This window comes from Acinonyx jubatus, chromosome D3 (genome assembly GCF_027475565.1).
Source record: "Acinonyx jubatus isolate Ajub_Pintada_27869175 chromosome D3, VMU_Ajub_asm_v1.0, whole genome shotgun sequence".
Classification (NCBI taxonomy): domain Eukaryota; kingdom Metazoa; phylum Chordata; class Mammalia; order Carnivora; family Felidae; genus Acinonyx; species Acinonyx jubatus.
In genome coordinates this window covers 55,392,140-55,406,023 of record NC_069392.1, presented here as the reverse complement: position 1 = coordinate 55,406,023, position 13,884 = coordinate 55,392,140, and the positions used below count along the sequence as shown (strand labels likewise).

At 38.7% G+C, this 13,884-nt stretch overlaps 1 protein-coding gene across 3 annotated transcripts in view; it reads right to left on the bottom strand.

Moving 5' to 3' along the window:
• The window catches only part of GALNT1 (polypeptide N-acetylgalactosaminyltransferase 1), a 126,198-nt gene that overhangs the window by 40,278 nt on the left and 72,036 nt on the right, over nucleotides 1-13,884 (bottom strand). The window lies entirely within an intron of this gene.

The window sequence follows — 13,884 nt, the reverse complement described above, 5'->3', positions numbered from 1 at the left end:
AAATATCACCAAGAACACTGCTTCAGAGTTGTCTTTCTTTCTTTTTTTTTTTTTAACGTTTATTCATTTTTGAGAGACAGAGCATGAACGGGGGAGGGGCAGAGAGAGAGGGAGACACAGAATCTGAAGCAGACTCCAGGCTCTGAGCTGTCAGCACAGAGCCCAACGCAGGGCTCGAACTCACGGACTGTAGGATCATGACCTGAGCTGAAGTCGGACGTCCAACCGACTGAGCCACCCAGGCGCCCCCAGAGTTGTGTTTCAAGATGAGGCTGCATCTCTTCTCTATCTCACATACCACTGAGTCTGGAGGTGGAGGAAGATATCTTCCTTGTTCCTTACTGCTGATTCAAGACTACTGCTTTTCTCTCTTCCCTAAGAAGCCTCAAGTCCTTTAAAAAAAAGGTGCTGTCAGAGGCGCCTGGGTGGCTCAGTTGGTTGACGTCCGACTTCGGCTTGGGTCATGATCTCACGGTCCGTGAGTTTGAGCCCCGCGTCGGGCTCTGTGCTGACGCTCAGAACCTGGAGCCTGCTTCAGATTCTGTGTCTCCCTCTCTCTCTGACCCTCCCCCGTTCATGCTCTGTCTCTGTCTCAAAAATAAATAAACATTAAAATAAATAAATAAATAAATAAATAAATAAATAAGGTGCTGTCAGAAGTTGCCACCCCATCCTTGTTACCGCCATCTATTACCTTCCCTATCAGTTCCATTGCTAAGTCTTGTCAACACGTTTTTGGTCATCTTAGCATCTATGTAGTCAATTTTTCAACACCCTGGCTTCTCAGATCTTTACTCTGCTCTCTTCCAGTGAAATTGTCCTCCAGGACATATCACCCATGTACTTTTTTCATGCTATCCCCCTAGATCCTCCATTAATGATCACCTCCATTTGAAGCACTACAATCTCTGGTCACCATTTCCCACCCTGTCCCCAATCCTAACTCTTCCAACTCAGTTACTCCAATAATCCCAGATCTTTAGCTTCCTTCACAGGGAGGCGGGGGGAGTCTCCACTCCAGACCCTCCCACTTTTTCTTTTTTTCTAAGTTTATTTATTTTGAGAGAGAGAGAGAGAGAGAGAGAGAGAGAGATTGAGCGAGGATGAGCAGGGGAGGGGCAGAGAGAGGGGGGTAGAGAAAATCCCAAGCAGGCTCTGCATTGTCAGCACAGAGCCCAGCTCAGGGCTCCATCCCATGAAACGTGAGATCATGACCCAAGCTGAAATCAAGATAGGACCCTTAACTGACTGAGCCAGCCAGGTGTTCCAGATCCTCTTTTTACTTTTGTTCTCCTGTTCATGTTTTCCAGTTCCTCTACTCTGCTTAGATCCCAGACCCTTTATTATTATCACCACCTTGTATCTCCCTATTCTTTTATCTCACTTGCTGGAATATCCCAATCATAGCTAAATCCAACTTTCTGCTGGTTTTGCATCTCACTTGAGCTGCTGAATATGGCTAAAGAAAACTTATTAAGCATGCTAAATGACCTCATTTTCAATTTATAACCACAAACCTCAAGCAGGTGCTCTGCATTGTGCAGGATTCTTCCTTCCATTTCCTAGTCACCTCCTTCAACCTGTTTCACATGTCCACAGATACCCAATCTCCTCCGTACCTCCTCCTACTCACAGGTGGCAATTTCACCGAAAACCCAGAAGTTGTCAGGGGAGAATTTCCATACTCCCACAAACACACCATCCTGTAGGCATGTGTGATCATGCACATTGTGCCTTTTCCCCACTACACAAGGCCTGAACTATCCCTGTTGCTGTCTGAAGCCAAGTACAATCTCCTCACTCCCTCGAGTTAGATGTTCTTGCTATAATACTGCCCTCTCAAATTTTCCCTCAATGGGATCATTCCCATCAAAACACACAAACATACTGTACTATACATCACGTCTTAAAAAGACAGAGAAAATGCCTCCCCATCACACCATCTCCCCAGGCAACACCTCCACTTCTCTCCCTTCTCCAATGACAACTCAAAGTCACTGCTACGCTTGCCGCCTCCCCTGCTCCCTACCCCACTTTGTTTCCCCTACTCTTCTTTTCAAGTTGATTTTATGTGAAGTGTAACAGAGGACACAAAACATAAATTTAGGGCTGAATGAGCTGTCACACAGCAACCACCCATGCAACCATGACAGGGCAGAGTGAGAACATGGCCAGGACGTCACAAGGTCCTCTTGTTCCCATTACCTTTTCTTTCCTCCCCAAAGGTGATCAATAACTGCCCTAACAGTTAACATCATCATTTCGTCTTGCCTATTTTTGACCTTCCTAGCGACAGCATAATTCCATATATATTGTTGTGTGACTCTAAGGGTGAGATTCATCCATGTTGTGGCTTTTGTTCATTTCCTGCTGTAGAGTACTCCATTTTACGAATCTACCACATTCCACTGCTGACATGCACTTAGATTATTTTCAGTTTGGAGCCAATATAAAAATACTACCATTAACCATTTTGTCCTTGGGGTGCCCGGGTGGTTCAGTCGGTTGAGTGTCCAACTTCAGCTCAAGTCATGATCTTGTACTTCATGAGTTCAAGCCCCACATCAGGCTTGCTGCTGTCAGTACAGAGCCCGCTTCAGATCCTCTGTCCCCCTTTCTCTGCCCCTTCCCTGCTTGCACTGTCTCAAAAATAAATAAAACATTAAAAAAAACAAATACAATTGTGTCATTGTCTTTTGATGAATATGTGCACACATTTGCTATATCCAGGTGGGGATCTGCTTGGGTCATTAAATATGTTAATATTCATGTTAGTAGATACTGACATGGCTTTCAATGTGGGTATAACAATTTATACTGCCACCATAGTGTATGAGAGTATGAAATAGTATTTATTTCATTAGTCTTGTGTCTTCCTGGTTACTAACGAAGTTGAGCATCTTGTGATATATTGATTGGTAGTTTGGATTATCTCTTCAAGTCTCTCACCCACTTTTCTACTGGATTGTCTGTCTTCTTTTACTGATACATAGGAGTTACTCATATATTCTGGATCTGAGCATTTTGCTGGATCTTCTGTAACTTGTCTTTTCAATGTATTTTTCTTTTCACTTTTTTTTTTAAATGAACAGGAAGTCTTTAATGCGTCCCATTTATCAAACTTTTCCTACATTTTTGGGTGTTTTTTTGCCTTGTTTAAGAAACCTTTCCCTCTTTCAAGCCCATAATAATATTCTATGTGATCTACTTCATTGCTTTGCCTTCACATTTGTATCTGAAAAACACATGAAAATGATTTTCTGTATGGTGTGAGAAAGAGTGAGTTTCAGTTTTGTCCTTAAATCCCAGCACTTCTTACTTTTTTCTTTAGAAGATCATTCTTCTACTACTATGCAGTACCATTTTTGCCCTAAACCAAGTGTTCACGTAGTATGGGACTGGTTTTAAACTCCATTGTGTTTCACCAATCTATCCTTCCAAAAATACCACACTACCTTAATTACTATACTTTTCTGAGTAATTTTGATAACTGTTACCGCAAACCCCCCAACTTTATTTTTCTACAAAAACGTCTGGCTCTTCTGGGTCTTTGCACTTCCAGTTACATTTGAGAACCAATTTGTCAAATCACACACACACACACACACACACACACACACACACACACACGATGACTAGAAATGCACTGAATCTGTAAATCAATTTGGAGAAAGTCAATATTTTTATAACATTGAACTGTCCATCCACAGACACAGGCATTTCTCCATTATTTGGGTTTTTAATTTCTCTCAATAACATTTTAGAATTTTCTTTGAAGACAGTTTCTGATATCTGATATTTTCTGACTGCACTGTAAGTGGTATTTTTAAAAAATTTATTGCCTTTTGTTAGAAAAGTGACCTAGAAATACAACTGATTTTCTTTATAAGCATCAACCTTAAAACAATCAACATAGCTAAACACTTATTGATTCTAATCCTTTGACTAATTTTTATGAATTTTCATTATATATTACCATGTCAATTTCAAATAGTAGGTTTTAATTTTTCTTTTCTAGTACTTGTAACTATTATTTCTTTTGCTTACCCACCTTATTTTGGCTAAAACCTCCTGCGTAACATTGAACAGAAGTAATAATACACACCTATGTCATGTTCCAGGTCTCAAATTGAACACTTTCACTATTGAGAGGCTTTGTTTCATTTTGGTTTCAGTAGATACGTTTTATCAGATTAAGGAGGTTCCCTTTCATTCTTAGTTTGCTAGAATTTATGTCAGAACCAGTGACACATTTTGATCAAATCCTTTTTCTAGATCTCCTGAAATAACATGACTTCTTTCCTTTATTCCTGTTAATGTGGTGACTTTAAATGATTTTCAAATATTAAATCAACCTTGCATGCTGGCATAAGCCAATTTGGTTTTAATGTATTAATTTTACATATTGCCGGATTTAGCTGATTAACATTTTATTTAGAATCCTATATCTATGTTTATCTATATCAATGAGACTGGCCTATAATATTCCTTTCTTATCAAGCCCTCGTCAGATTTTCATATCAAGATTATGCTGATTTTGGGATACCTGGGGGATTATACTATCTACTTACAATTTTTTAAATGTCTGCAGGATGTGTGGTAATTGTCCCTTTTCCATTCATGATAGTTGTTATTTAGGAATGGGTTTTTTGAGGGGTGCCTGGATGGCTCAGTTGGTTAAGTGTCTGACTCGATTTTGGCTCAGGTCATGATCTCGTGGTTTGTGAGATAGAGCCCCCTGTTGGGCTCTGCACTCACAGTACAGATCTTGCTTGGGATTCCCTCTTTCTGTCCTTCCTCTGCTCACGCATGATCTCTTTCTCTCAAAATAAATAAATATTTTAAATTAAAAAAAAAGGGTTTTTTGATTTTTGATCTTTTGAAGTAACTAACATTTGGCTTTGTTGACTCCATACTCTATGTTTACATTCTGCTGTATTAAGCTCTGCTCTTTGAAATATATTATCTTTTGAGGTCAGCATCTATGGTAATGTTACCTTTTTCATACCTTATACGGATTATTTGTCCCTCTTCTTATTTTCTTGACTGGTCAATTTTATTAGCATTTTCAAGGAACCAACTTCTGGATTTGTTGTTCCTCTATTGTAAATTTGCTTATTAACTTTAGATTCTATTCCTCCATTTTTTTTAAGTTAATTTGCTGTCCTTTTTCTAATTTCTTATGATAGTTCATTTATATTCTATCTTTTTAAAAACATTAACTGCATTTAAATGTATCTATTTTTACCTGGACATGGAATTAGCTGTACCTCACAAGTTCTGATACTCCGTATTTACACTGTCAACTAGGATAAAATATTTTCTTCCTAATGCAGTTAAGCTTTTTGCCTTGAAGTCTCCTCTATTTACCTGACAGTAATATAGATCAGGTATGTTTTGTTCTATTCTTTACCCTACATGTTCCTATATCCTTTTTTTTTTTTAATGTCTGCCTCTTACAATAATATAGTCGTCATTTTTCTTAATCTAAAATCCTTTAAAATCTTCACTACATTTAATTATACATTTGCGTTTAAATCCATGATCTTACATAAATAGAAATAGTTGCCCTTTTCTCTCCTTTCTTTCCCTCTTTTGAATTTTTTTTTTTAAGTGGGCTCTATGCCCACCATGGGGCTTGAACTCATAACCATGAGATCAAGAGTCACATGCTCTACCAGCTGAGCCAGCCAGGTGCCCCTGAATTTAAATTTTTTAAATTTCTACTTCCTCCATTCTACTAACATTTACCTTCTTCTGGTGGTAACCTTAAAAATTGCAATACACAACCTTGATTTATTTATTAAAGTCTAATATTAACTGGCATTTTTACCCATGACTTGACAACACACATACACACACACACCCAAAAAACCATTATATGTTGACATTGATTCATCTACAAATTTACCACTTCCACTGCTCTTCCTTCATTTCTATACCTGATCACTCCAGTGGGATTTTTTTTTTTTTTTTTTTTTTTTTTTTGCTTAGAGAACACTCTTTACTATATTTTAGTGTAGGTATTGAATTATCTCAGTTTTGTTTATCTTACAGGTTTTTATTTTTGAAAGATACTTGGTATCTTGGCTGGATATAGAATTTTAGGCTTAAAGTTATCTCTCAGACTATAAAAGGCACCATGTTATCATCTTTTGGCTTATTTTTTCTCTTGAAAAGTCAGCAGAGAGGTCAGCTGTCAGACTCAACTGTTGTATCTTTTTTTTTTTTTTTAACGTTTATTTATTTTTGAGACAGAGAGACACAGAGCATGAACGGGGGAGGGTCAGAGAGAGAGGGAGACACAGAATCCGAAACAGGCTTCAGGCTCTGAGCGGTCAGCACAGAGCCCGACGCAGGGCTCGAACCCACAGACCGTGAGATCATGACCTGAGCCGAAGTCGGCCACCCAACTGACTGAGCCACCCAGGCGCCCCAACTGTTGTATCTTTGAAGGTAATCTTCACCGTCCCCTCCGCCCCTTTGCTTGTTTTTACAATTCTTTTCTCTAGCTCTGGCTTGCAATATTATGATGTGGCCAGCATCCTGCTGAAAATTCATCAAAATTATTGATACTGTGCCTTACCGTTTTAGCATCAGTTTTAGAAAATTCTTAGCCATTGTACTTTTGAATACTGCTACTGCTCTATTCTCTTTCTTACTTTGACTACAATTTGTTGACAATTCTACACTTCTCATTCTATCTCTGTTTTCTATCTTCCATGCTTCACTCTGGATATTTACTTCTGATCTATAATTCAGTCACTAATTTTCTCTTTAGCTAGATCTCATCTGCTATTAAACCCATCCATTATGTTTTTACTTTTTATTATTGTACTTTCCCAATTCTAAAATTTCCACTTGGTTATTTTCTAATCGATTCTAGTTCCCTGCTGAAATTCTCAATCTTTTTAAAAAATCTCCTTGAACACATTAATATTATGTACAATCATTTTAAAGTCTGTGCCTGTTAACTCCCTTACCTGGGTCTATTTCCACTGTCTATTGTTAGTTTTTTGTTTTTTGTTTTTTTTCACGTTGCCTTATTTCCTCAGGTGTCTAGTGAAGCCAGGCACGGTACATGAAATACCATTTAAAAATTTACTGGCCTGGGGCACCTGGGTGGCTTAATTGGCTGACTTTGGCTCAGGTCATGATGTCATGGTTCGTGGGTTTGAGCCCCACATCTGGCTCTGTCCTGACAGTACAGAGCCTGCTAGGGATTCTCTCTCTCTCCCTCCACCCCTCCCCCACTTGCATACTCTCTTCCTCTCTCAAACATAAATAAATAAACTTAAAAAAATAAAAATAAAAATTCACTGGCCTAATAGCTTTCTATGGAGAGGATTTACATTTGAATCTAGGGGGAGCCAGAGGCACCAGTAAATCTTAATCATCTTAATTCAGTTTCCTGGGTTAAGATGGTTTAAACTTGGGCTTCAGTCACTGCCAGGGTTGATCTACTTGAATTTCATCACTGTTTCTAGGAACCTAAAACTAAAGCATGCAGGAAGGGCTATCTGACTCTCTCCTTACTACACACACACATTAGGCTCTGGACTATAGGTTTTATGTCCCAGCACCATAAGGCTATCAAAAGCACTATTTAGTTTCTCAGTATACACTTTCTGGAGTCAGTAGAGGGCCCCCTGGTAAAAGTTCCAGGCTTGTTTCTGAGTTTTTATCTTCTCCCATATTTTGGCTCCGTAACTCTTTTTTTTTTTTTTTTTTTTTTTAATAATGTTTGTTTATTTTTGAGAGAGAGAGCCAAACTGCAAGAAGGGAGGGGCAGAAAGAAAGGGAGACACGGAATCTGAAGCAGGCTCCAGGCTCTGAGCTGTCAGCACAGAGCCTGAAACAGGGCTCAAACTCACGAACTGTGAGATCATGACCTGAGCTGAATGAAGTCAGACACTTAACCAACTGAGCCACCGAGGCATCCCTTGGCTCCATAATTCTTCACTGCCTTCTAAGCTCTGCCATCTAACATCCGGATGCTTTCAAGCAAACGACTTATATATAAAAATATATATATATTTTTTCCTAACTTTCTCATTGTCCTCAACTGAAGAGGTGATTCAAAACACTGAGGCTGCCATTACAGAAACTGGAAGTTCTTCCTCATTCTTTTAAATGAGGGTCTCATTCCTATCACTCCACAGAAACAATGTTATCTAAGTTCCAACAGTCTCCACACCCTGAAATCCACTGGGCCATTTACAGACCTCCTCCTCCTCACATCTCAGCAGCATTTACCACAGTTGACCACTTACTCCTTCAAACATTTGCTTGACTTCCATATGCTTTCCCCCCTCGTACCTCATGTTTTCGTACCCTTTGGCTAGATCTTCCTCTTCTTACTCTTCAAAAGCTGAAACAGCAGTCACTTAACCTCGCCTCCTTTTCATCTCATCCACTCTGATTGCTATCTCAACCAATCCCATATTTCTATTTTCGCCCTCTATCTTGGCAAGTATCTCTGCAATTCAGACGGCTGCTCAGACCCAAATTCTTACTCCTCCTTTTCTCTTTTACTCCATACCCAACCCACCAGCATTCTGATAGGTTCTATCTTAAAGATGCAATCAGAATTTTAAAACTTCTCCACCTGTGCTAGCCCAGTCCATGCCACTATTATCCTCTGCATGAGTATGTGCAGAAAGGAAGTCTCTCATTCTCTATAGCTGGAAAATGTAAACTGGTGAAAACAGTGAGGGAGCAATATTTTTAAAAAATCGACTGAAATAAAAGAGCACATGCCTCTCAGCACAATAATTTCACTTCAACTGTCAAACACTTCTGACCATAACCCACAGTAACAAATACATTTTATGTTAATCTAGTGCACACATCCTGAAACAATGATTAATGAAAAATGTTACTACACGAAAACACACTTCTTCTATTTCACTAACTAAAATGCTAACAGGTATTCACGACTGATTTCACAATCCATTAGTAAGTAAAGGGTCATGAATTATAATTTGAAAAGCACTATTCTACAGAAAACTGTTACATCTACAGAAAGGAATACATGTAAAAGGATGTTTACAGAGACATAACTGCAAAATATGTACACATAAAGTAAAACAATAATAGATAAATTATGGCATATTCATACAATGGACTTCTACAAAGAAGTTAAAATAAATCATCCAGAATTACATGTACTGACATGAATAAATCTCAAAACCAATGCTTGAACGAAAACAATTTCTAAAAAGTTGCAGAAGGATATGTGCATATCCATATGCTGTACTACCATTTGTTAAGTTAAAAATATGTAAGTACACTATATATTATTTATATATATAGACATATAAAAGTACTTTTAAAACATGAACAGTAAGGATAAATGGAAAAATCAGAATGACTGTTAGAGAGAAGTGGCCTGGAACTGAGGAGGAGGATACAAAGAGATTCAACTATAGCCATAACGTTTTATTGCTAAAAGCAAAATATAAAGAAAATATGGCAGCTGAAGCTTCAATAAAGCTGGTGGTTGATACAAAGGTTTGTTACCTCCTATAGCTTTCTGGATGTTTAGATGATTTTATTTTTGAGAAATAATTAAAGGAAACAGAAGGTTAGTTTTTCACAAAAATAAAATTTCTGAGATCCCTAGTAAAAGATGGCAAATACAAAATAAAAAATACATATAAAAAGTTTCAAGACAAATATTTTGAAGCATGTTTTTATTTTAAAAAAAAATTTTTTTTCAACGTTTTTTATTTATTTTTGGGACAGAGAGAGACAGAGCATGAACGCGGGAGGGGCAGAGAGAGAGGGAGACACAGAATCGGAAACAGGCTCCAGGCTCCGAGCCATCAGCCCAGAGCCTGACACGGGGCTCGAACTCACAGACCGCGTGATCGTGACCTGGCTGAAGTCGGACGCTTAACTGACTGCGCCACCCAGGCGCCCCTGAAGCATGTTTTTAAACTATAATTTATCACGTCTCTCTGAGGCAAAAGATAAAAAACATCAGGGAATTTGCTAAATTTCTATAACAGAAAAATTTACATTTCATGAAGCAGGTAGAAACCAAATTAGAAGACAGGTACAAAAAAGTAGTATTTATGCTAGAATATTCACAACAAAATTTTATCTAAGTGAAACAAAATATCTATCAGCCTTAGAAATACCAATTATTTGGGGCACCTGGGTGGCTCAGTCGGTTAAGCAACCAACTTCAGCTCAGGTCATGATCTCAAGTTTATGAGTTTGAGCCCCATGTTGGGCTCTGTGCTGACAGCTCAGAGCCTGGAGCCTGCTTTGGATCCTGTGTCTCCCTCGTTCTCTGCCCCTCCCCCTCTTGCACTCTGTCTCTCTCAAAAATAAATAAAGAAAAGAAAAAAATGCCAATTATTAAAAAAATTTTTTTAAATGTTTATTTATTTTTGAAAGAGAGCAGGAGCAGGGGAGGGGCAGAGAGAGAGGGAGACACAGAATCTGAAGCAGGCTCCAGGCCCTGAGCTGTCAGCACAGAGCCCGACATGGGGCTCGAACCCACAAACTGTGAGATCATGACCTGAGCCGAAGTCAAAAGGTTAACCGACTGAGCCACCCAGGCACCCCAGAAATGCCAATTATTTATAAAGCACCTGGAAAATACAAAATCTTAAAAAATTATAAGCAAAGCAACCTCCACAAATTCATCCCGTTATCTAGAGGAGCTTATCTGATGTAAGAAAATAAACAGAATTCTACCAAATACATTACTTTAATCAGTTTCCTTAATTTCACCTAGCATTAGAAGGAATGGTTAAGAAAATGAAAAAAAGTAGCTTTCAGCAATTAGGAAAAGAGAAAAGAGAAGTAAGAGCCAGATGACCTGGATTCAAAGCCAAATCAATTATCCTGGCCCCGGCAATTTTTCTGAAGACCTTTAACAGCAGCCTGCCTCATGGAACTGATTATTTTTTAAACCAAAGTTAAATTTACTTTAAAAACTAGAAAGGCTGAAGCACCTGGGTGGCTCAGTCGGTTAAGCATCCAACTCTTGATTTCAGCTCAGGTCATAATCTCACGGTTCGTGGTTTTGAGCCCCACACTGGGCTCTGTGCTGAGAGCACAGAGCCTGCTTCGGATTCTGTCTCCCTCGCTCTCTGCCCCTCCCCTGCTCATTCTCTCTCTCTCTCAAAATAAATAAACTGAAAAAAATTGAAAACTAGAAAGATTAAAATGCTATTGTTATACTAAATATCTCACAAATTCTTACATGTATAAAAAAGGTAAAGTGCAGGATTTTGTGCCTACATTTTTAAAATGCCAGATAACAATGGCAAAGACTTAGTAATAAAAAATTTAACAAATAAATTCAAGAGAATAGCTCAAAGATAGTCTAGGATTTTTCCCTGGAAGGAGAAAAAAGACCAGATGAAAATATAAGAGACTAAAAGAATCAATTCGAGTAGCCCAGAGCCTGGCTAATGGGAGTTCCAAAAGAAAAAAACAGACAGATGGGACACAGAACGCACCTGTCCAATGGAGATGCACATGACTGACCAGAGTGCACACCGTTCCTACCACAAGCACACAATTTAGTTGACTTGAAGGATACTGGTACAAAATGCCTTTAAGCTACCAATCCACAGTGAAGAGAGGGAACAGAGGAAGAGCCAACGACACCACAGTGACACAGTCCAGAAAATGCAGGCTGAGGAAAGATACAAGATATTCAGCCTGGTCTTCCAATAACAAAACTCTAAGGAGAAAAAAGATGGAGAGGAAACTTACAGAGACTAAGAAAGACTTAATTAACAGACCTGTTCGCCAGTTGCAATGTATGGACCTTATTGGGATCCTGATACAAATACTACAAAAAAATAAAAGTATGGTGTAACTAGGGAAATCTGAACACTACCTAGGTATTTCATGTTATTAAGGAGTCACTGTTAATTATTTTTTCAGGTATAAAAATGGTATCATGACCTTCCTACCTTCCTTCCTTTCTCTGTAAGTCCTTACCTTTCAGAGATACATAATGAAATATTTACAAATGATATGCCTTTGCCTGGAATAGGAGAATCTGCCTCTAAGAGCACTCAGCTGGTTATCCACAAAAGGCCACAAACCAAATGGGCTTTACCACAGGGATGCTCATGTCAAGTCAACTGGCTAATCTCAGAGCTAATAATCCAAGTGAGAATAAAAAACCAAACTGGAAACCACAATGCATTTTATAACCTAATCCTGAAAGCGACACTCCATCACTGTACTGTGTTCTACTGGTCATACAGACCAATGCTAGTGCAGTGCAGGAAGAAAATACATAGAGGTGTAAATACCAGGAGACAGAGACTGTTGGGGGGACATATAAATGGGCATTAAGAGACGAGACTATTAGGGATTATTGAAGCAAGGTGATGAACACATGAGGATTCATTATACTACTGTCTCCTTCTGTATACATTTGAAACGTCCCACAATAAAAGTTAAACAAACAACAACTTTAAAGGACACTTGCACAGAGATGGAGCAAGAAGGTGTAAAAAGGCTATTCAGTTGCAGTAGTGACTTTGTGCCGGCTTCCCAAGTGGCCCACTCCCACGGGGCCCAAATGTCTGGCAAGAAGGACTATGTATTAGCAGCTTGTGCAAAGTAAGACTTTCGAATCTGAGCAGTCTTCAACAAGCCCAAAATTCAGTGCACAAGCATGTGTATCACACCGTTTAAACACTGTTCAAAATGTAAATGCTTAACAAAATGTGTTAAGAGTGGTAATGTACATAGGGGAATTAATACAATTACAAAAATAACTCTGCCAAAACAAAAATAATTGAGTCTTTTTTAACATAGACATCATTCAAATTTTAACTGCAGGCTTCCCTGAAGAATCTGGCTTTCTTTAGTAAGAAAATTGTTCTTAAATTGTTCAGGAGAGTAAATAGCTTGTGAAAACCTAAGATTTACAATGAATCTGCTGGATGAACATATAGATACTCTCAATCCCCCCCACCCCGGTTTAATTTTTATATGCACAATATTAACTGCATCCCAAACTTTCCATCAATTGTCAGATTTAAATCTCTTCTAGAGACATTCAGCGGTACCATCCCCCATCTTCTTGAAGTCTCTCCAGGGCCTGAGTATCCTGGCCTCCTTCCATGTGGGTGGGCCGCCTCTTGGCCTACACAACTCTCATCCAGGGCTCTCCCTTCACCATCCTCAAGGGATTCTCACCACATTAATTTTATGTCACATCTCCTGTCTTCTATGTCCTGTGTCCATCTTTTCCCTGGTTTGAGTCCTCACTTGGTGAAGCATAATCTCCAGTAACTTCCCAAGAAAGGATGTGTGGCAGCTCAGTGTTATGAGACCTTTTTGGATTTCCAAAAATGTCCCTTTTTAACCTGTGTGTTTGACTGCAAGTTTGGACAGATATAGATTCTAAGTTGGAAATTATTTTCCTCTAGAATGTTGCTCCTTTGTTTCTAGGGTTGCTGCTGAGCTGCTATTGAGTTCTGCCTTTTTCTTTCTTTCTTTTTAAACTCCCAAAAACTCTTTTTGGCTCTCCTAGCGTATATTTTGAATAGTATCCTACTCTTGTTTTAAGGTTGTAATATTTTATTTCTTTGGGATTATTTTTTTTAAGTTTTCTTCTACCTGAATAGTTTTTGCTTCTCCCAAATTGCTTACTTCTCTTTTTGGGGACTATACTTTCCATGTTTGAGGGTTTCTTGTGATCGTCTAATATTCCTTGGTGACCTATTTGTTATAAAAATAGGGAACCAAAAAGGTGATTATTAGCTCTGAATGATGCTTAATATCAGTTTTCCTCCACCTCTCTGTGTTTAGTCCTATTGTGTTACGAACGATCCTCCAATCTCTTGCCTGGAGAGGGAGAGGGAAGGCCTGGCTGTTGGCATCAATGGGAGCCAC